This window comes from Trichechus manatus, unplaced genomic scaffold, assembly GCF_000243295.1.
Source record: "Trichechus manatus latirostris isolate Lorelei unplaced genomic scaffold, TriManLat1.0 scaffold00113, whole genome shotgun sequence".
NCBI classification, from domain to species: domain Eukaryota; kingdom Metazoa; phylum Chordata; class Mammalia; order Sirenia; family Trichechidae; genus Trichechus; species Trichechus manatus.
The window spans coordinates 5,728,475-5,748,947 of NW_004444049.1; the positions used below are offsets into that span (position 1 = coordinate 5,728,475).

At 41.4% G+C, this 20,473-nt stretch overlaps 1 long non-coding RNA gene across 1 annotated transcript; it reads right to left on the reverse strand.

The window, feature by feature from the left end:
* Nucleotides 1–13,734: 13,734 nt before the first annotated feature.
* Nucleotides 13,735–18,718, reverse strand: LOC111821877 (uncharacterized). The gene is made up of 4 exons (XR_002825214.1): nucleotides 18,602–18,718; nucleotides 18,245–18,328; nucleotides 17,995–18,140; nucleotides 13,735–17,607 (listed from the first exon to the last, which is right to left on the reverse strand). It is a non-coding gene; the product is annotated as an uncharacterized LOC111821877 (long non-coding RNA).
* Between the last annotated feature and the right edge of the window lie 1,755 nt (nucleotides 18,719–20,473).

The window sequence follows — 20,473 nt, forward strand, 5'->3', positions numbered from 1 at the left end:
GGAGCCTGGTGGCGCAGTGGTTAAGTGTTCCGCCGCTAACCAAAAGGTCCACAGTTCAAATCCACCAGTTGCTCCTTGGAAATCCTATGGGGCAATTAGGGCTTTTTTTTAAAATCGTAAGTGTACATTTAGTTTTTTTAACATTTTATTGTGGTTTAGGTGAAAGTTTACAGAGCAAATTAGTTTCCCATTCAAGAATTTATACACATTTTATTTTGTGACATTAGTTATAATCCCCTCAATGTGACAACATTGTATCCCCTTCCTCCCTAGGTTCCCCATTTCCATTTGCCTATCTTTCCTGCTCTTCCGGCCTTCTGAACTTTGTTTTCAGGCAAATGCTACCCTTTTGGTCTCATACGGTTGATTGTTCTGAGAAGCATGTTCCTCACAGGTGTTACTGTTCACTTTATAGGCCTGTCTATTGCTTGGCTGAAAGATGATCTCTGGGAGTGCGTTCTACTCCAGTTTTGAAGGGTGTCTAAGGGCCATAGTCTTGGGGTTTCCACCAGTCTGTATCAGACCAGTAAGTCTGATCTTTTTTATGAATTTGAATTTTGTTCTACATTTTTCACCCACTCTATCCTTCTATTGGGATCTCGTGGTCGGTAGTGGTAGCTGGGCACCACCTAGTTCTTCTGGTCTTAGGCTAGTGGAGGCTGTGGTTCGCGTGGTCCATTTGTCCTGTGGACTAATTGTTTCCTTGAGCCTTAAATTTTCTTCACTCTTCTTTGCTCCAGACAGGAAGAGACCAATAGTTGTATCTCAGATGGCCACTTGCAAGATTTTCAGACCCCAGATGTTACTCACTAAAGTAGAACATTGCCTTTGTGAACTATGTTATGCCAACTGACCTAGATGTCCCCTGAGACTATGGTTCTAAGCCCTCAAGCCCAGTGACCCAGTCCCTCAAGGTGTTTGGTTATGGCTAAGAAGTTTTCATAACTTTGCTCCCCGTGTGCTCTACTATATACATGGATATATTTGCAGCACATACAAATACATATGTAGAAATATCCTCTGCCAAACCTATATATGCTTGTGGGGGTGCTCCCATATGTCATCCCACACCTGTTCAGCTTACATATCTACCTATATATCCACTCATAAATCATTGTTTGTTATTACTGTTATTGTAGGATTGGGTATGTAATAGTATTTACTGTTGTTTCCTTTCACTCGTGTTCTTCCCACTGTTCTCCTTTGCCTTGGTCATGCTGTGCTGACATCCCCCTTGTTGTGTCTTGCCTTTCCCTTCACCTAAGTTAATACGTGTCTATCTAGTTAGTGATTTTCCCTCCTTCCCCCTTCTATCCCTGGTAACCATCAATGAATGTTTCTTTCTCTGTATAAACCTTTTCTTGACTTTTTATAATAGTGGTCTCATATAATATTTGTCCTTTTGTGATTGACTTATTTCACTTAGCACGTCCTCCAGGTTCATCCATGTTGTAAGATGTTTCATGGATTCATTCTTATTCTTTATTGTTGCATAGTATTCCATTATGTGTACGTACCATAGTTTGTTTATCCATTCATCTGTTGATGGGCACTTAGGTTGTTTCCATCTTTTTTGCTATTGTGAATAATGCTGTGATGAACATGGGTGTCCATATGTCTACTTGTGTGACAGCTCTTATTTCTCTAGGATATATACCTAGTAGTGGGACTGCTGGATCAAAAGGTATCTATCTCTATTTATAACTTTTTAAGGAAGTGCCATATTTTTTTCCACAGTGGTTCTTATCATTTTATAATCCCACCAGCAGTATATGAGAGTTTCAATCTCCCCACACCTTCGCCAGCATTTATTATTTTGCTTTTTTGATCACTGCCATTTTTGCCAGGGTGAGAGGATATCTCATTGTTTTGATTTGCATCTTTCTAATGGGTAATGATCAGGAGCATCTCTTCATGCATTTGTTGGCTGCCTGAATATCTTCTTTGGTAAATGTGTGTTCATGTTCTTTGCCCACTTTTTAATTGGATTATTTGTCTTTTTGTTGTTGAGATGTTGAAGTTTTCTATAAACTTTAGAGATTAATCCCTTGTCAGATATGTCATTGCAATTTTTTTCCCCCCAGTCTGTAGGTTCTCTTTTTACTCTTTTGGAGAAGTCTTTTGATGTGTTTAAGTATTTAATTTTTAGGAGGCCCCAGTCGTTTAGTTTACCTTCTGCTATTCATTTTTAGTTATGTTTGATAGTCTATTTATGCCACAAATTAGGGCCCCTAGGCTTGCCACTATTTTTTTTTCCATGATCTTTACAGTTTTAGGTTTTACTTTTAAGTCTTTGATCCATCTTGAGTTAGTTTTTGTATATGGTGTGAGGTATACATCGTTTCATTTTTCTGCAAATGGATATCCAGTTGTGCCAGCACCATTTGTTAAAGAGACTATTTCTTCCTCATTTAGTTGAAATCCAATTTATCTTTTTTTTTTTTTTTTTTTAATTAATTGTGCTTCTGGTGTCACATCTGGAAATCTTTGGCTAATCCAAGGTTATAAAGATTATTTCCCCTAAATCTACTTCTAGAAATTTTATAGTTATAAGTTCTACATTTAGGCCTATGATCCATTTCGAGTTAATTTTTGTATATGGTAAGAGATACGGATTGAAGTTCATTTTTTTTTTTGCACTGGATGTCCAATTGTTCCAGCACCATTTGTTGAGAAGACTATTCTTTCTCCAGTGACTTGCCTTTTCAGTTTTGTCAAATATCAATTAACCATATATGTGTAGGTATGTTTCTAGACTTTCTGTTTAATTGATCTATTTGTCTGTCTTTATTCCAATACCACACTGTCTTAATTGCTGTAATTTTATAATAAGCCTTGGCAATGTAAGTCAGGTAGTTTGTCTTCCCACTTGATTACTTTTCAAAGTTCTGACTATTCTAGGTCCCTTGTATTTCCATATGAATCTTTTGCATTTTCATATGAATTTTTGAATTAGCTTGTCAATGTTTATAAAAAAGCCTACTGGAATTTTGATTGGTATTGCACTGAACCTATAATCAATTTGGGAAGAATAAATATCTTAACAACATTGACTTTTCTTATCTCTGAAGATGTCATATCTTTTCATTTATTTAGGTCTCCTTTAATTCAGAAAAGTTGTGTGTCAGGGTTGTATCCTTTCATCGTATTTATTCCATCTGTATGCTGATCAAATAATCTGAGAAGCTGGACTATATGAACCATGCGGCATCAGGATTGGAGGAGACTAGTTAACAGCCTGCAATATGCAGATGCAGTGCAATGGATTGCTTTTATATGGCCATTCTCACCATGGTCTTATAACTCACACCAAAAGATTGGGTGGGATTATGCAAATAAGGTGCTTGTGGCCCACCAAGGGATGGACAGCTTGCTGCTAATGCAAATAAGGTACATGGAACACTTGTGGGGGTGGGATCATGCAAATAAGCTGTATGGAATCCTAATGAGGGGATTGGTCAGTATTGCCATCCTACTAGGCTTAAAGGGAGACATGGGGAGAGAGGAGCTATAACATGGAAGACAGCTAGAGAAGGTCGCACTCGACGGCAGGAACCAGGAGACAGGTGTAAGACAGCTGTGGTGAGACTTGCCAATTCACAGAAGTAGGAGCTTTGTAACATTTGCCCGAGCAGGGCAGAGGCAAGGCTGAGAGGCTGAGGGCCAGAGAGAGGCCTGCCTGAGGGCAGGGCTAATAAGAGGTTGTCCTGATCAAAAAACTGTATCCTGAGAAGTTTCTGACCCGTAATTGTAACCTGTTACTTCCCTAAGAAACCCCATGACTGTGAGTAGTCTGTGAGTCCTGTGTGGCCATAGCAAGGAATCATCGAACCCAGCAGAGAGTAGAGAGTGCCACGGCAGGGACAGCTGGTGTCAGAATTGGTAAAAAGGTTGGAGAGAGGAGTTATGCCTGACCTCCACCTCACAGGAATTAGCCTTGGGCTGTTGATGCTGATAATGATTCTCCTCTCCCCTTATGAAGTTAGAGGAGGAGGTTGAGTGATGCCCCCGCCACACCATTTTTACAGATGACACAACCCTGCCTGCTGAAAGTGAAAAGGACTTGAAGTACTTACTGAAGAAGATCAAAGACTACAGCCTTCAGTATGGATTATACCTCACCATAAAGAAAAAGCCTCACAACTAGACCAATAAGCAACATCACGATAAATGGAGAAAAGATTGAAGTTGTTAAGAACTTCATTTTACTTGGATCCACAATCAACAGCCATGGTAGCAGCAATCCAGAAATAAAACGATGTATTGCACTGGGCAAATCTCCTGCAAAATACTTCTTTCCAGTGTTAAATGACCCAAGCCATGGTATTTTCAATCTCCTCATAGCATGCGAAAGCTGGACAATGAATAAGGAAGACCGAAGAAGAGTTGATACATTTAAACTATGGTGTTGGTGAAGAATATTGAAATTACCATAGACTGCCAGAAGAACAAATATATCTATCTTGGAAGAACAGCCAGAATGCTCCCTAGAAGTGAGGATGGCGAGAGTTCATCTCAAGAACTTCGGACATGTTATTAGGAGTGACTGGTCCCTGGAAAAGTACATCATGCTTAGTAAAATAGAGGGTTAGCAAAAAAGAGGAAGACCCTCAATGAGATGCACTGACACAGTGGCCGCAGCAATGGGCTCAAACATAGCAGTTAGAGTGAGGATGGTGCAGGATCGGAGAGTGTTTTGTTCTGTTGTACACAGGGTCACTATGAGTCAGAATCAACTTGAAGGCACCTAACAATAACAACAACAGTGTTCTGTAATTTTCTGAGGACAGGTCTTGCTGATCATTTTTCAAATTAATCTCTATTTCATATCTTTATGCTTTTGTAAATGGTATTGTATTTTTAAATTTTCAATGGTTCACTGCCAGTATATAGAAATACAACTGATTTTTGTATCTTGATCTTATATCCTACAATCTTGCTAAACTCACTTATTAGTTCTACAAGCCTTTTTAATTCCAGTTTTATTTCTTCTTTCACAATCTTGATTCCTTTTACTTCTTTTTCTTGCCTTACTGCACTAGCTAGAACCTCCAGTACAACGTTGTTTAGAAGTATTGAGACCAAGTATCATTGCCTATTTCCTGATCTTGGGGATGTATTTTTTTCAGCATTAAGTATGATGTTATTTGTAGGTGTTTTGTTGGCACCTTTTAACTAGTTTCTTAAGGTGGAAGCTGATGACAGCAACTTGAGACCTTTCCTCTTTTCTAATATAGGCATTTAGTGCTATAAATCTAAGTTCTGCTTTAGCAGCATCCCACAAATTTTGACACTTTGTGTTTTCATTCTCATTCAATTCGAAATACTTTCTAACTTCCCTTTTGATTTCTTCTCCGATCAATGAGTTATTTTAAAGTGTGCTATTTAGTTTCCAGATATATGGGGATTTTCCAGAGAACTTTCTGTTATGGATTTCTAATCTAATTCCATTGTAGTCACAGAATATCCTTTGTATGGTTTAAATCCTTTTAAATTTGAGATGTGTTTTATGGCCCAAATATGATCTATCTTGGTAAATGTTCCATATGCACTTGAAAAGCTTTATTCTGGTTGGAGTGTTCCATAAATGTCAACTGGATCAAGTGGGTTGATAGAGTTCAAGTCTTCTATAGCCATTCTGATTTTCAGTTACTTGTTCTATCATGGAGCCCTGGTAGCACAGTGGTTAAGTGCTCAGCTGCTAAATACAAGGTCGGCAGTTCAAACCCACAGCTGCTCCGTGGGAGAAAAATGTGGCAGTCTGCTTCTGTAAAGATTACAGCCTTGGGAACTCTATGGGGCAATTCTACTCTGTCCTATAGGGTTGCTATAAGTTAGAATTGACTCGACAGCAGTGGGTTTTTGGTACAGGGTTGCTATGATTCAGAATTGACTCAATAGCAACGGGTTTGGTTTGTTTTGGTTTATGTAGACAAAATCCTTCTGAGTACTCTACCTGATTCCCCATTAATTATGAGCATTTCTACTTTGGTTGGTGGGGACAGGAACTATTCCCAGTCCTGTGTGACCTCTGAAGATTGTTCCTTCTAACCCTTTCTGGTTAAATCATTTCCATACATTCAGGCACTGATCAGTACTCACCTGAAGACCTAAGACTTCCCTCTGCAGATCTTTGAAGTTCTCTCTCCTTTCTGGCTCTCTGCTCTGTCATCTCTAGTCCCCTTAGCCTCCCAGCTCCTTCTGCCTGGTTTCCCTCTGACTGCACTGCATCCTGGAAACTTTCTCCAGACTGTAAGCTGGGGCGATGATAGGGATCACCTTGTTTTTTTTCCTCTCAGGGATCACTATTCTTCATTGCCTGACGACCAATATCTTAAAAATCATTGTTTACTATATTTTGTCTGGATTTTTAGTTGTTTCACGTGGCATGGTAAATCTTGTTTCTGTTACTCCATCTTTGCCAGAAGTGCAAATTTAATATGATTACTTTTATTTCAACTATGTTGTTGTCATTAGGTGCTGTCAAGTTGGTTCCAACTCACAGCAACCCTATGTACAACAGAACAAAACACTGCCTGGTCCTGCACATTCTCACAATCATTGTTATGCTTGAGCCCATTGTTGCAGCCACTGTGTCAATCCATCTCTTTGAGGGTCTCCCTCTTTTTTGCTGACCCACTACTTTACCAAGCGTGATGTCCTTCTCCAGGGACTGATGCCTCCTGATAAAATGTCCAAAGTATGTGAGATGTAGTCTCGCCATCCTTGCTTCTAAGGGGCATTCTGGCTGTACTTCTTCCAAGACAGATCTGTTCATTCTTTTGGCAATCCATGGTATAGGCAATATTCTTCACCAACACCATAATTCATTGGCCGGCTTTCGCATACCTATGAGGCGATGGAAAATACCATGGCTTGAGTCAGGTGCACCTTAGTCTTCAAGGTGACATCTTTGCTTTTTAACACTTTAATGAGGTCTTTTGCAGCAGATTTGCCCAATGCAATACCTCTTTTAATTTCTTGACTGCTGCTTCCATGGGTGTTGATTGTGGATCCAAGTAAAATGAAATCCTTGAGAACTTCAATCTTTTCTCCATTTATCATGATGTTGCTTATTGGTCCAGTTATGAGAATTTCTGTTTTCTTTATGTTGAAGCGTAATCCACACTGAAGGCTGTAGTTTTTGATTTTCATTAGTAAGTGCTTCAAAAAAATCAGTTGGATTCCTATATACCAATAAAGAGAATTATGAAAAGGAAATCAGGAAAGCAAAACCATTTGTAATAGCCCCTAAAAAAATAAAAGACTTAGGAATAAATCTAACCAGGGATGTAAAAGATCTATACAAAGGAAAACTACAAAACACTACTGCAAGAAACCAAACGAGACCTACATAAATGGAAAAACATACCATGCTCATGGATAGGTAGAGTTAACATTGTGAAAATGACAATTCTACCCAAAGCAATCTACAAAAACAATGCAATCCTGATCCAAATACCAAGAGCATTCTTTAACGAGATGGAAAAACTAATCATTAACTTTATATGGAAAGGGAAGAGGCCCCAAATAAGTAAAGCACTATTGAAGAAAAAGAATAAAGTAGGACGACTCACACTACCTGACTTCAGAACTTTCTATGCAGCTACAGTACTCAAAACAGCCTGATATTGGTACAACAACAGACACATTGACCAATGCCAACAGAATTGAGAACCTAGATGTAAATCCATCCACCTACTGTCACTTGATCTTTGACAAAGGCCCAAAGTCCATTAAATGGGGAAAAGACAGTCTTTTTAACAAAAGGTGCTGGCAAAACTGGATGTCCATCTGTAAAAAAATAAAACAGGACCCATACCTCACACCATACACAAAAACTAATTCAAAATGGATCAAAGACCTAAATATAAAACAAAAACTATTATAAAGATCATAGAAGAAAAAGCAGGGTCAATGCTAGAGGCCCTAATACATGGCATAAAGAGCATACAAACCATGACTAACAATACACAAACACCAGAAGTAAGCTAGATAACTGGGATCCTCTCAAAATTAAACACCTATGCTCATCAAAAGACTTCACCAAAAGAGTAAAAAGAGAACCTGCAGACCAGGAAAAAAATTTTGGCTGTGACAAATCCGACAAAGGTCTAATCTCTAAAATCTATAGGAAAATCCAACACCTCTACAATAAAAAGACAAATAATCCAATTTAAAAATGGGCAAAGGATATGAACAGACACTTCACCAAAGAAGACATTCAGGCAGCTAACAGACACATGGGGAAATGCTCAAGATCACTAGCCCTTAGAGAAATGAAAATCAAAACTACAATGAGATACCATCTCACCCCAACATTACTGGCATGAATTAAAAAAAAACAGAAAATAACAAATGTTGAAGAGGCTGCAGGGAGCTTGGAACTCTTATGCACTGCTGGTGGGAATGCAAAATGGTAGAACCATTTTGGAAACCAATATTGCGCTTCCTTAAAAAGCTAGAAATAGAAATATCATACGATCCAGCAATCCCACTCCTAGGAATACACCCTAGAGAAATAGGAGCCATCATACAAGTAGACATATGCACACCCATGTTCACTGCAGCATTATTCACAACAGCAAAAAAGATGGAAATAACCTAAGTGCCCATCAACAGATGAATGGATAAACAAACTATGGTATATACACACAACGGAATACTACACAACAATAAAGAACAAAGATGAATGTGTGAAACATCTCACAACAGGGATGAATCTGGAGGGCATTATCCTGAGTGAAATAAGTTGGTCACAAAAGGACAAATATTGTATGAGACCACGATTATAAAAAATCATGAAGAAGTTTACACACAGCAAGAAACAATCTTTGATAGTTACTAAGGAGGAAAGGGGTGGGAAGGAAAAAACACTAGACAATAGACCAGTGGTAACTTTCATGAAGGGAAGACAGTACACAATACTGGGGAAGTCAGCACAACTTGACCAAGGCAAGGCCATGGAAGCTTCACAGACACATCCAAACTCCCTGTGGGACTGAATCACTGGGCTGAGGGCTGGGAACCATGGACTTGGGAGACATCTAGCTCAACTGGCATAACATAGTTTAAAAAGAAAATGTTCTACATCCTACTTTGGTGAGTAGCATCTGGGATCTTAAAGCTTGTAAGCAGCCATCTAAGATACTTCATTGGTCCCATCCTGTGTGGAGCAAGGGAGAATGAAGAAAACCAAAGACACAAGGGAAAGATTAGTCAAAAGGACTAACGGACAACAACTACCACAGCCTCCATCAGACTGAGTCCAGCACAACTAGATGGTGCCCAGTTACCACCACCGACTGCTCTGACAGGGATCACAATAGAGGGTCCCGGACTGAGCTGGAGAAAAATGTACAAAATTATAACTCACAAAAAAAGACCAGACTTACTGGTCTGACAGAGACTGGAGGAAGCCTGAGAGTATGGCCCCCAGACACCCTTTTAACTCAGTACTGAAGTCACTCCTTAGATTCACCCTTCAGCCAAATATTAGATAGGCCCATAAAACAAAACGAGACTAAATGGGCACATCAGCTCAGGGGCAAGGACGAGAAGTCAGGAGGGGACAGGAAAGCTGGTAATGGGGAACCCAAGGTCAAAAAGGGGAGAGGGAGGACATGTTGTGGGGGTGGCAATCAATGTCACAAAACAATGTGTATTAAGTGTTTAGCAAGAAACTAATTTACTCTGTAAATCTTTAAAGTACTATTAAAAAAAAAAAAAAAGAATTGATGCCTTTGAATTATGGTGTCAGCGAAGAATACTGAATATGCCACAGAATGGACTGCCAGAAGAACAAACAAATCTGTCTTGGAAGAAGCAGAACGGGAATGCTTCTTAAAAGGGAGGATGGCAAGACTTCATCTTATGTACTTTGGAAATGTTACCAGGAGGGACCAGTCCCTGCAGAAGGACATTGTGCTTGGTAAAATACAGGGTCAGTGAAAAAGAGGAAGATCCTTGTTATGGACTGAATTGTGTCCCCCAAAAATGTGTGTCAACTTGGCTAGACCATGATTCCCAGTATTGTGTGGCTGTCTTCCATTTTGTGATCTAATGTAATTATCCTGTGTGTTATAAATCTTAACCTCTATGATGATAATCTGCCATGCATCTGTCATTTTGTTGTACTGTGCGGACTGGCATGTTGCTGTGATGCTGGGAGCTATGCCACCAGTATTCAAACACCAGCAGGATCACCCAGGGTGGACAGGTTTCAGCTGAGCTTCCAGACTAAGACAGACTAGGAAAAAGGACCTGGTGGTCTACTTCTGAAAAAAATTGGCCAGAGAAAACCTTAAGAATAACAGCGGAACATTGTCTGATATAGTGCCGGAAGATGAGCCCTTCAGGTTGGAAGGCCCTCAGAAGACAACTGGTGAAGAGCTGCCTCCTCAAAGTAGAGTCAACCTTAATGACGTAGATGGAGTCAAGCTTTCAGGACCTTCTTTGCTGATGTGGCATGACTTAAAATGAGAAGCAGCAGCTGCAAACATCCATTAATAATAGGAAAGTGGAATGTATGAAGTATGAATCTAAGAAAATTGGAAATCATCAAACATGAAAATGGAATGCATAAGCATCAATATCTTAGGCATTAGTGAGCTGAAATGGACTTCTATTGGCCATTTTAAATTGGAAAATCACAGGGTCTACTATGCTGGGAATGACAAATTGAAGAGGAATGGTTTTTCATTCATTATAAAAAAGAACATTTCACGATCTATCCTGAAGTACAATGCTGTCAGTAATAGGATAATATCCATATCTCTACAAGGAAGACAAGTTAATACAAGTATTATTCAAATTTACGCACCAACCACTAAGGCCAAAGGTGAAGAAATTGAAGTTTTTTACCAACTTCTGCAGTCTCAAATTGATCAAACATGCAATCAAGATGCACTGACAATTACTGGTGATTAGAATGCTAAAGTTGGAAACAAAGAAGGATTGGTAGTTGGAAACTATGGCTTTCGTGATGGAAACGACACCAGAGATTGCATAATGGAATTCTGCAAGACCAACAACTTCTTCATTGTAAATACCTTTTCTCAACAACATAAACGGTGACTATACACATGGACCTCTCCAGATGGAATACACAGGAATGAAACTGACTACATCTGTGGAAAGAGACACTGGAAAAGAAAGCTCAATATTATCTGTCAGAACAAGGCCAGGGGTTGACTGCAGAAAAGATCATCAATTGCTCATATGCAAGTTGAAGTTGAAGTTGAAGAAAATTAGTTCTAGTACACAAGTGCCAAAGTACAACCTTGAGTAGATCCACCTGAATTTAGAGACCATGTCAAAAGTAGATTTGATGCACTGAACACTAATGACTGAAGACCAGACGAGTTGAGGAATGACATCAAGGACATCATACATGAAGAAAACAAAAGGTCATTAAAAAGACAGGAAAGAAAGAGAAGACAAAAATGGATGTTAGAAGAGACTCTGAAAGTTGCTCTTGAATGTAAAATAGCTAAAGCAAAAGGAAGAAATGCTGAAGTAAAGGAGCTGACCACAACATTTCAAAGGGCGACTCAAGGAGACAAAGAAAAGTATTATAATGACATGTGCAAAGACCTGGAGTTAGAAAACGAAAAGGGAAGAACACACTTCACATTTCTCAAGCTGAAAGAGCTAAAGAAAAAATTCAAGGCTTGAGTTGCGATATTGAAGGATTTTATGGGCAAAATGCTGAATGATGCAGGAAGCATCAAAAGAAGATGGAAGGAATACACAGAATCACTGTACCAAAAAGAATTGGTCAACGTTCAGTCATTTCAGGAGGTAGCATATGATGAAGAACCAGTGGTACTGAAGGAAGAAGTCCAAGCTGCACTGAAGACACTGGTGAAAAACAAGGCTCCAGGAACTGAAGGAATACCATTTGAGATGTTTCAACAAACAGATGCAGTGCTGGAGGTGCTCATTCGTCTATGCCAAGAAATTTGGAAGACAGCTACCTGACCAACTGATTGGAAGAGAGCCATATTTATGCCTATTCCAAAGAAAGGTGATCCAATCAAATGCAGAAATTATTGAACAATATCATTAATATCATATGCAAGTAAAATTTTGCTGAGGATCATTCAAAAGCAGCTGCAGCAGTACATTGACAAGGTATTACTAGAAATTCAAGCTGGATTCAGAAGAGGATGTGGAACAAGGGATATCATTGCTGGTGTCAGATGGATCCTGGCTGAAAGAAGAGAATACCAGAAAGATGTTTACCTGTGTTTCACTGACTATGCAAAGGCGTTAGACTGTGTGGATCATGACAAATTACAGATTACGCTGGGAAGAATGGGAATTCCACAACACTTAAGTGTGCTCATGAGGAGCCTGTACATAGACCAAGAGGCAGTTTGTTTGGAAACAACAAGGGGATACTGCATGTTTTAAATCAGGAAAGGTGTGCCTCAGGGTTGTATCCTTTCACCATACTTATTCAATCTGTATGCTGAGCGAATAATCTGAGAAGCTGGACTATATGAAGAAGAACGTGACATCAGGGTTGGAGGAAGACTCATTAACAAGCTGTGTTACGCAGATGACACAACCTTCCTTGCTGAAAGCAAAGAGGACTTGAAGCACCTACTGATGAAAATCAAGGACTATAGACTTCAGTATGGATTACACCTCAACATAAAGAAAACAAAAATCCTCACAACTGGACCAATAAATGACACCATGATAAACAGAGAAAAGACTGAAGGTGTCAAGGATTTCATTTTACTTGGATCTACAATCAATGCCCATGGAAGCAGCAGTCAGGAAATCACAACGATGCACTGCACTGGGCAAATCTGCTGCAAAAGACCTCTTTAAAATATTAAGAAGATGTCATTTTAAGCACTACAGTGTGCCTAATCCAAGCCATGGTGTTTTTAATCTCCTCGTGTGGTGCGAAAACTGGAGAACGAATAAGGAAAACAGAAGAAGAATTGATGCCTTTGAATTATGGTGTTGGCGCAGAATATCGAATATACTATGGTCTGCCAAAAGAACGAACAAATCTATCTTGGAAGAAGTATATCCAGAATGCTCCTTAGAGGCAATAAGACTTTGTCTCACATACTTTGGACATGTTATCAGGAGGGATCAGTCCCTGAAGAAGGACATCATGCTTGGTAAAGTAGGTCAGCCAAAAAGAGGAAGACCCTCAAGGAGATGGACTGACACAGTGGCTGCAGCAATGGGCTCAAGCATAAAGACTGTGAGGAGGGCGCAGGACTGGGTAGTGTTTCATTCTGTTGTACACAGGGTTGCTATGAGTCAGAATCGACTCAAGGGCACCTAACAACCACAACGTGATGATAATGAGGCAGGATACAACCTACAGGATTAGGCTGTACCTCAAGCCAATTTCTTTTGACATACAAAAGTGAGCAGAGAGAAGAGGGACCTCATTTCCACCAAGTAAGAAGAGCCAGGAGTGGAACAAGTCCTTTCAACCTGGGGTCCGAGGTGAGAAACTCCTAGACCCAGGGGAAGATTGATGACAACAAGGACCTTCCCCCAGAGCAGGTAGAGACAGAGAGCCTTCCCCTAGAGGTGGCACCCTGAATTTGGACTTCTAGCCTCCTAAATGATGAAAGAATAAATTTCTGTTTGTTAAAGAAATCCACTTGCGGTATTTCTGTTATAGCAGCACTAGATAACTAAGACAACCATCAGTGAGATGGATTGATACAGTGGCTGCAACAATGGGCTCAAACAGAGCAGTGATTATGAGGATGGCCCAGTGTTTCATTCTGTTGTACACAGGGTCATGAGGAGATGGAACTGACTCAACAGCACCTACCAACTAACGACATACAGGATATACATTTCTGTTGATGTCATCTTTGCCGGATTCCGGGGGGCCTGAAGATGGCGGCTGCACGTGGTCTTCTGAGAAGATGTGGTGTTGCCTTTCCTAGCATGTGACTTTGGAAAGCTAGTTAACTTCTCTGTGCTTTCTGTTTTTTCGTCACTAAAATTGGGATGATAACTGTACCCAGTAACAACTCTACTAAGGGCTTTTTTGGGGGGATGAAAGCACATAAATAAAAGTATCCAGCATCTGGCTCACAGCAGGTGATCAATAAACGTTAGGCCCTTTCTGCTTTCTCACAGATTGTACCTTGTTCAGTGTCTTATAACAACCTCTATTTACTTCCATATAGATATACTTTTCATACATAGTTTCCTAGTTAATTGGCAGGACAGAGGTTAATCTCTGTTTCACTGACTATAAGACTGAGAAAAAGTGCAGTGAGTTGGTGGTCAACTCAGTGAGGCTGTGACAAAGCCAGGATCAAGGCTAGGTCTTTCCAAGGCCTTCTGCTGCTTCCTCACATTTGACCTCAACCCTCTTGGTGAAGTATGCCAGGCTGCCTATCCTACAGTAAATAGTCTCAATAATCGTGCCTGTTTCAACTCTGCTTTATAATAATTTCTCTGTCTTCCTCTTTTGGTTTCCCTATGGTAATCTGCTGTTTCTCAGGCTCTGGCCTTGGAAATCAGACTGTACTTGATAGAAATGTACATGAAACAAGAGTCATTAAGCCCTGAGGTAGGTCTCCCACGACTCTCCTGTAAAGATTGTGCATGGATGCGTTTCTTACATCTTGTGCTATTGATTTCAATTGCTCAGGGCCTTCAGGGTTCCCTTTTGGCATCTGGGACAACTTCTGATGAGTGGAAGGCCAGCTGCCTGGTTATGTAGCACCCTGCCCCCACCTGCCTCCTGCCCAATCTCAGCACAATCTCATCAACAGCTATGTCACAATCAGCGCCTACTGAACAACTGGCCAAGTGGTTTTGAGAATTGTCAGATTTGATGTTGCCTTCAATTGTGTCACCAAAAGGACTCTCCCTAAGGTCACCAGTGACTCTAGTCTCTAAGACCAGTGGACGCTTTTCAGAGGCTGTGGGCTATGGGAAAGGAAGAAACCAAGGATAGCTCCGAGGTTCTGGCTTTTATCCAAGATCCATCTGACATCAGCAATGATATCCCTATTCCACATCCTCTTCTGAATCCGGCTTGACTTTCTGGCAGTTCCCTGTTGATGTACTGCTGCAACTGTTTTTGAATTATCTTCAGTAAAATTTTACTTGCATGTGGTATTAATGATATTGTTCAACAATTTCCGCATCCTGTTGGATGACCGTTCTTTGCTCAAGGCAGCAGGTGACCGTCTCACTAGCTTGAGACTTGTTGAAAGACCTAAAAACTAACATGTCCACTGACTCCATTAGGCAGGAGCCTCAAACTCAAGCTGGGTGGCCAAGTAAGTTACAAAAACAAGTGCAGCAGGCCAGGTATATGAAATATCAAATGCAAAACAACAACCAAAAAAAAAAAACCACTCAACATTTTTTTACTCAACCATGGTAGAAGTATATAACATACACAATTTATAATACAGGCAGTCCCCGGGTTACAAACAGCCATCTGACTTACAACTTGAACTTGCCCTTTAATGTTACATAAATTTGCCCTCACTTTGAAACGACTGAACCAACCCAAACTTGCAACAAATTCTTCATTACAATCATCTTCACTTGTTGCACGTGCAGCTTTTAACTCACTGAAAAAGCTTCAAGCCTTCTCTTGCACTAAAGTAAGGCTAAATAAGAAGCGTATGCACCTGTTCCAACTTACCTACAAATTCTTAAAGACACACTCAGGAACAGATCTCATTCATAACCTGGGGACTGCCTGTACCGGGTATTTCAAAGTTAAGCTTTAAAAATACACTCTGAAAAACAGAAATCTTTAATTATTAAAATTCTTTTCAAAATCTGTTACTCCTTTGACTTGGAACCAGAAACCTGACACCTTTTCTTCTGCACCAAGATGTCAGTGTCAGGTCTCATGTTTCGAGTTGCAATGTGTAGAACAGAATTCAATCTTGTATCTTTTAACTGGGAGCGAAATTTAGTTTTACTCAATTTCGTAACGGAAAACAGCTGTTCACAGACATAGGTACTTCCAAACATGGACAGAATGTTTGCATAATGGTTTCTATATTTAGGGTAACTCTTTCCGAGGTATTTGTAGAATTCTGATATTCCAATGTCATCATATTTAGTTTTCAATACCATATTACATTGCAGTTCGATAACTGCCATTTGTAACTCTTCATTAACACTATCAACGTTAATTGAGAAAGGCGAGCTAAATGATGTGAGTTCATTTTCATAATGTTTGAAATCAAAGAACCTTTTCTGGAATTGGGTCTTCAGCTCTACAATTCTGGGGATGTAGATCAAGCCATCATTTTCATTTCTGGAAACTGACTTCAGTGCAGGAAAGTGGGCCAGATTATTTACTGCCAAACGAGTTTCCCAAAGACTCAGTTTCTCTAGGAAAGAGCAAATTGAATCATACATTTGTGTAACGACTTGTGAACGTCTTTGCAGAGAAATATTCAGTGTTTAGATGGTCTGTGATGTCAACCAAAAAGGCCAGGTCTCTGATCCAGTCTTCACTGGTGAGCTGGGGAAGGGATTTTCCCTTGGATGGCATGAACAAATCTATGTCTTTTATCAGTTCAAAAAATCTCTTCAGTACCGTACCACGACTAAGCCACTTTACCTTTGTGTAGTAAAGGAGATTACCATATTGTGCATCCAATTCATCAAGCAAAGCACTGAACTGTCTGTGGTTCGAGCCACGGGAAGGTATCCAGTTCACGGTGTTAATCACTACATCCATGACATGTTCTAGTTTTAACCTTTTAGTACAAAACAATTCCTGGTGAATGATGCAGTGAATGCATTTGAGTTCTGTATCCTTGCAAAATGTTTTGATCTTGGATTTAAGCTTTGCAACAAGCCCAATGTTATCAGACACCATTGCAGGAGCACCATCTGTGGTCACACTTACTAATTTTGACCAGTCAACATTAAACTTTTCAAGACTTTTCTCAACATCCAAAAATAAGTCATTTTCAGATGTTGGATCTGTCATTAGTACCATGTCCAAAAGTTCTTCAGTGACATAAAAATTCTCATCAACACTACAGATAAATATAATTAACTGGCTCGTATTATTTATATATGTGCTCTTATCAACTGCAATAGAAAATGCCACAAATGATTTCACTTTTTCTCACAACTTGTCCTGTACGTTTTCAGCCATATCTTTTACTCGCTGAGCGACAGTGTTTCCAGTTAGACTGATGTTTGCAAATGCTTGTTTCTGTTCAGGACACATGATTTCGGCTGCGCTCAGTAGACACTCTTTTATAAACTCCCCATCTGTAAAAGGTTTTGAAGCCCGGGCAATTTTTTCACTTCTTACATAACTGCACTTCACAGCAGCATCACTTATGTTATTTGCGTTTGATGATAAACGCTGTAAAACTTTCAGTCCTTTTTTTAGTTCATTCAGTTTTTCATCACGCATTTTTTCTGTATACCAGACAAAATTCTTACTATGGTTTGTTTCATAATGGCATCTTAAGTTGTATTCTTTTGACACAGACACTGTTGGGTTACATATTAAACACAAAGAGCTATTCTTTACTTCCACAAAGAAATAAGCTCGCTCCCACTTTTCTTGAAACACGCCATGCTCTCGATCCAGCTTTCGTTTTCCCACTTTTGATAGAGACATAGGAACAAAAAGAGTTCACTTTCCTTTGCTATAAGAAAAACAACAGTACAAGCCTAACGATGCAATGGTAACCGACACTGGTTTTGAGAAGCAATAGGAAGCGGTGGGGACTGAAGCAAACTGCAGAGCCTTTCAAAGGAGGAGTCAGTACTCAGTTTGGGCACCTAGGTTGTTGGTATATGGGAACACAGGCCCAGTGCTACCAGATCTTCCTATTTTTCAAGATAAGCCAGAACACTGAATCTTAACATAGAATCAGCTGCCTTTTAGATATTGTGAACTAAAGCAAAGACTTTGTGAAGGAAAAACGAAGTCTAAGGGCCACAAATAGCCCCCAGGCACCAGTTTAGGGCCCCTGTAGCCCCACTCACCTCCTAGTACGCGGCCAACCACTTCCAAAGTAGTCAAGGCTTCTACCCCACACTGACCCAGAGTGGCTTCATCCTGTAGGGGGGAACCTGCAAGTAGTACGCCCTTATCTTCAAGGGTGTGGCCCTCCAGCGTGGCTTATGTGCGCCTAGGAAGGGAAGGGAGAGTCAAGTGTTCTCTGAGGAAGCCACAGGAGGGCAGGCAAAAGGGTGGATGGGGTAGGGATGCTCAGAGATGCACTATGATCCTTACCTGATCTGGGCAACCGTTTTTCCAGGCCAGTCACTTCAAGAGTGGGCAGCTCCCGGGCGCAGACAAACAGCTGCTTCTCGGCGACTTAAGGATAGAAAAGAATGAGGTCAGTAGCTGGAAGAGGCAGGGGCTGGGTATGGGAGTCCAGGATGCCTCGTGGGGCCGAAAGGCCCCTGTGCACGGACCGCATCCTAGGGGAAACGTGGGGCAGAGACGGCCAGAGCCCGCAGGAGTGGGACGCGCGGGGCGGGTCAGGCCTATCGCGAGGCGGGTAGTCAGTCCTGGGTCTGCAGTTCCCCTGAGCCCTGCCACCTTCCGTCCCTCAAATTTCAAGTTTCAGTTCTACCTGGATCTTACCTGTGACACTGCCTCCCGCCGACGTAGCGGTACAAACAGAACCGAAAACCTCCAGAAGGAGAGCGTGAACACACCTACCACTAGGGGCGCATTACGTCACCGCCCCGCGCCGCCTCACGCCTTCCGCTGAGGCCCCGCCTCGTCCGTCCTCGCCACGCCCCCTCTTGATCTGTGCAGGCGCAGGCCCTGTCCCGGGCGAGTCGGAGAAGGCCGCCAAGATGGCGGCGCCCGTGTTCCGATTTCTGCAGGTGGGAGAGCGGTCTCCTTGCCGATCTTTGGGATGCCGTACACGAGAGCTGCTTAGCCTAACGCTGAGGACGGAAGCCTAGCTATTTGTGGGAACTTCAGACCAACCAGTCCTCCGCCGGAACGTCGGTTTCCTCATCCGAGGTGGGCATCTGTGCTGAAGCACAGACAAGGCTGGAGTGAAGAGTAAGAAGAGAGGTGGTGAAGAGTGCGCAAGACAGATCGTACGGCGGGGCTTCAGGCGCGGCCAGGATGTAGAGATTGCAGCCTGGTGGCCAAACTGGAAGGGGTGCACGTTGGATTCGGCGCTCTCGTTCACTTAAGCCGGGGGTGGGGGGTCTGCATCCGGGGATAGCGGAGTATTGCCCAGGATAAGCCCCCCGAGCTCGAGGGGACCCCAGAGCCTTAGACTGCAGCCCGCCCTGCTTTACAGCTTTTCTTCCCTTGTAGCCCTCAGACCTAGTCCAGCACTGGGTGTTGTGTTGGAAAGAGAAATAAATGCTCGAAGAGGATACTTAAGGCAGAATAGTGGGTTAAGGTGATAAATTGTAGAGAAATTGTAGGTTCTGAACCCCAGCTCAGCACTTTGCCAAATTCTCTAAGCCAAAGTTTTCTGTAAAGCAGGATAGAAACAATTACCTTATAAGATTATTGTGGAAACCCTGGTGGCGTCGTAGTTAAGAGCTACGGCTACTAAGCAAAAGGTTGGCAGTTCGAATCCACCAGGCGCTCCTTGGAAACCCTATGGGGCAGTTCTTCTCTGACCAATAGGGTCACTATCGGTTGGAATCGACTCGATGGCAACGGGTTTGGTTTTTGGGAAGATTATTGTGAGGCCTAAATGAAATATGTGTGACTCTCAGCACAGTGTCAAGAGTGTCTCCATAAAACCAAAACTGGAGAAAGCTGGGGAAAAGCCTGTTTAAGAAAGATAGACTTTTCAGCCAAATGTTGCTGAGAACTTTAGAACTTGGTAAGGTGTAATAGTTCAGACTCAAGCCAGACTGGATTTGAATCCCAGCTTCATCACTTACAGTCTGTATGAGGTTGGGCAAGTTATGTAATTTTTGTACCTGAGTTTACTTATCTGAGGATGGAAATAATAGAACCTACTCATACGATTGTTATGAGAATCAAATAAGCTAATATTTATAAAGCACTTAGAAGAGTGGCACATAGAAAACAGAACAAATTATTATTAATAAGTAAAATATAGAGAAATATCGTGTTGGGTCAGACTTGTGATCCAAATGTTTTTCAAAACTCTTCAAATGTATCTCTCCACATTTAAACCCCACATGTGGGAATGGCAGACACATCAGAGCCCAGCCCTCGTTTCCAGCCTTGTACCCCACTAGTCTCCTTTACCCTTGGCAAACTGAGCCCAATGCTTTTCTACCTCCAGCCTTTGCTTCTGCCTTGCTCCCTACCTGGATTGCTCTCCTTTCACCTGTTGACTTTCTGTCCATCCTTGAGGCCAGTGGCTGAGGGGAAGGTGGTGGTTTCTTTGTTTCACCTGGTGGTTGCCTCATCACCCCAGCGTGGTGGAGTCTGTGGCTGAGTACTAGTTTATGGAACGTCTGCTGCCCAGGCAGCATCTGAAAGCCCCCAAAGCACGCACTGTCT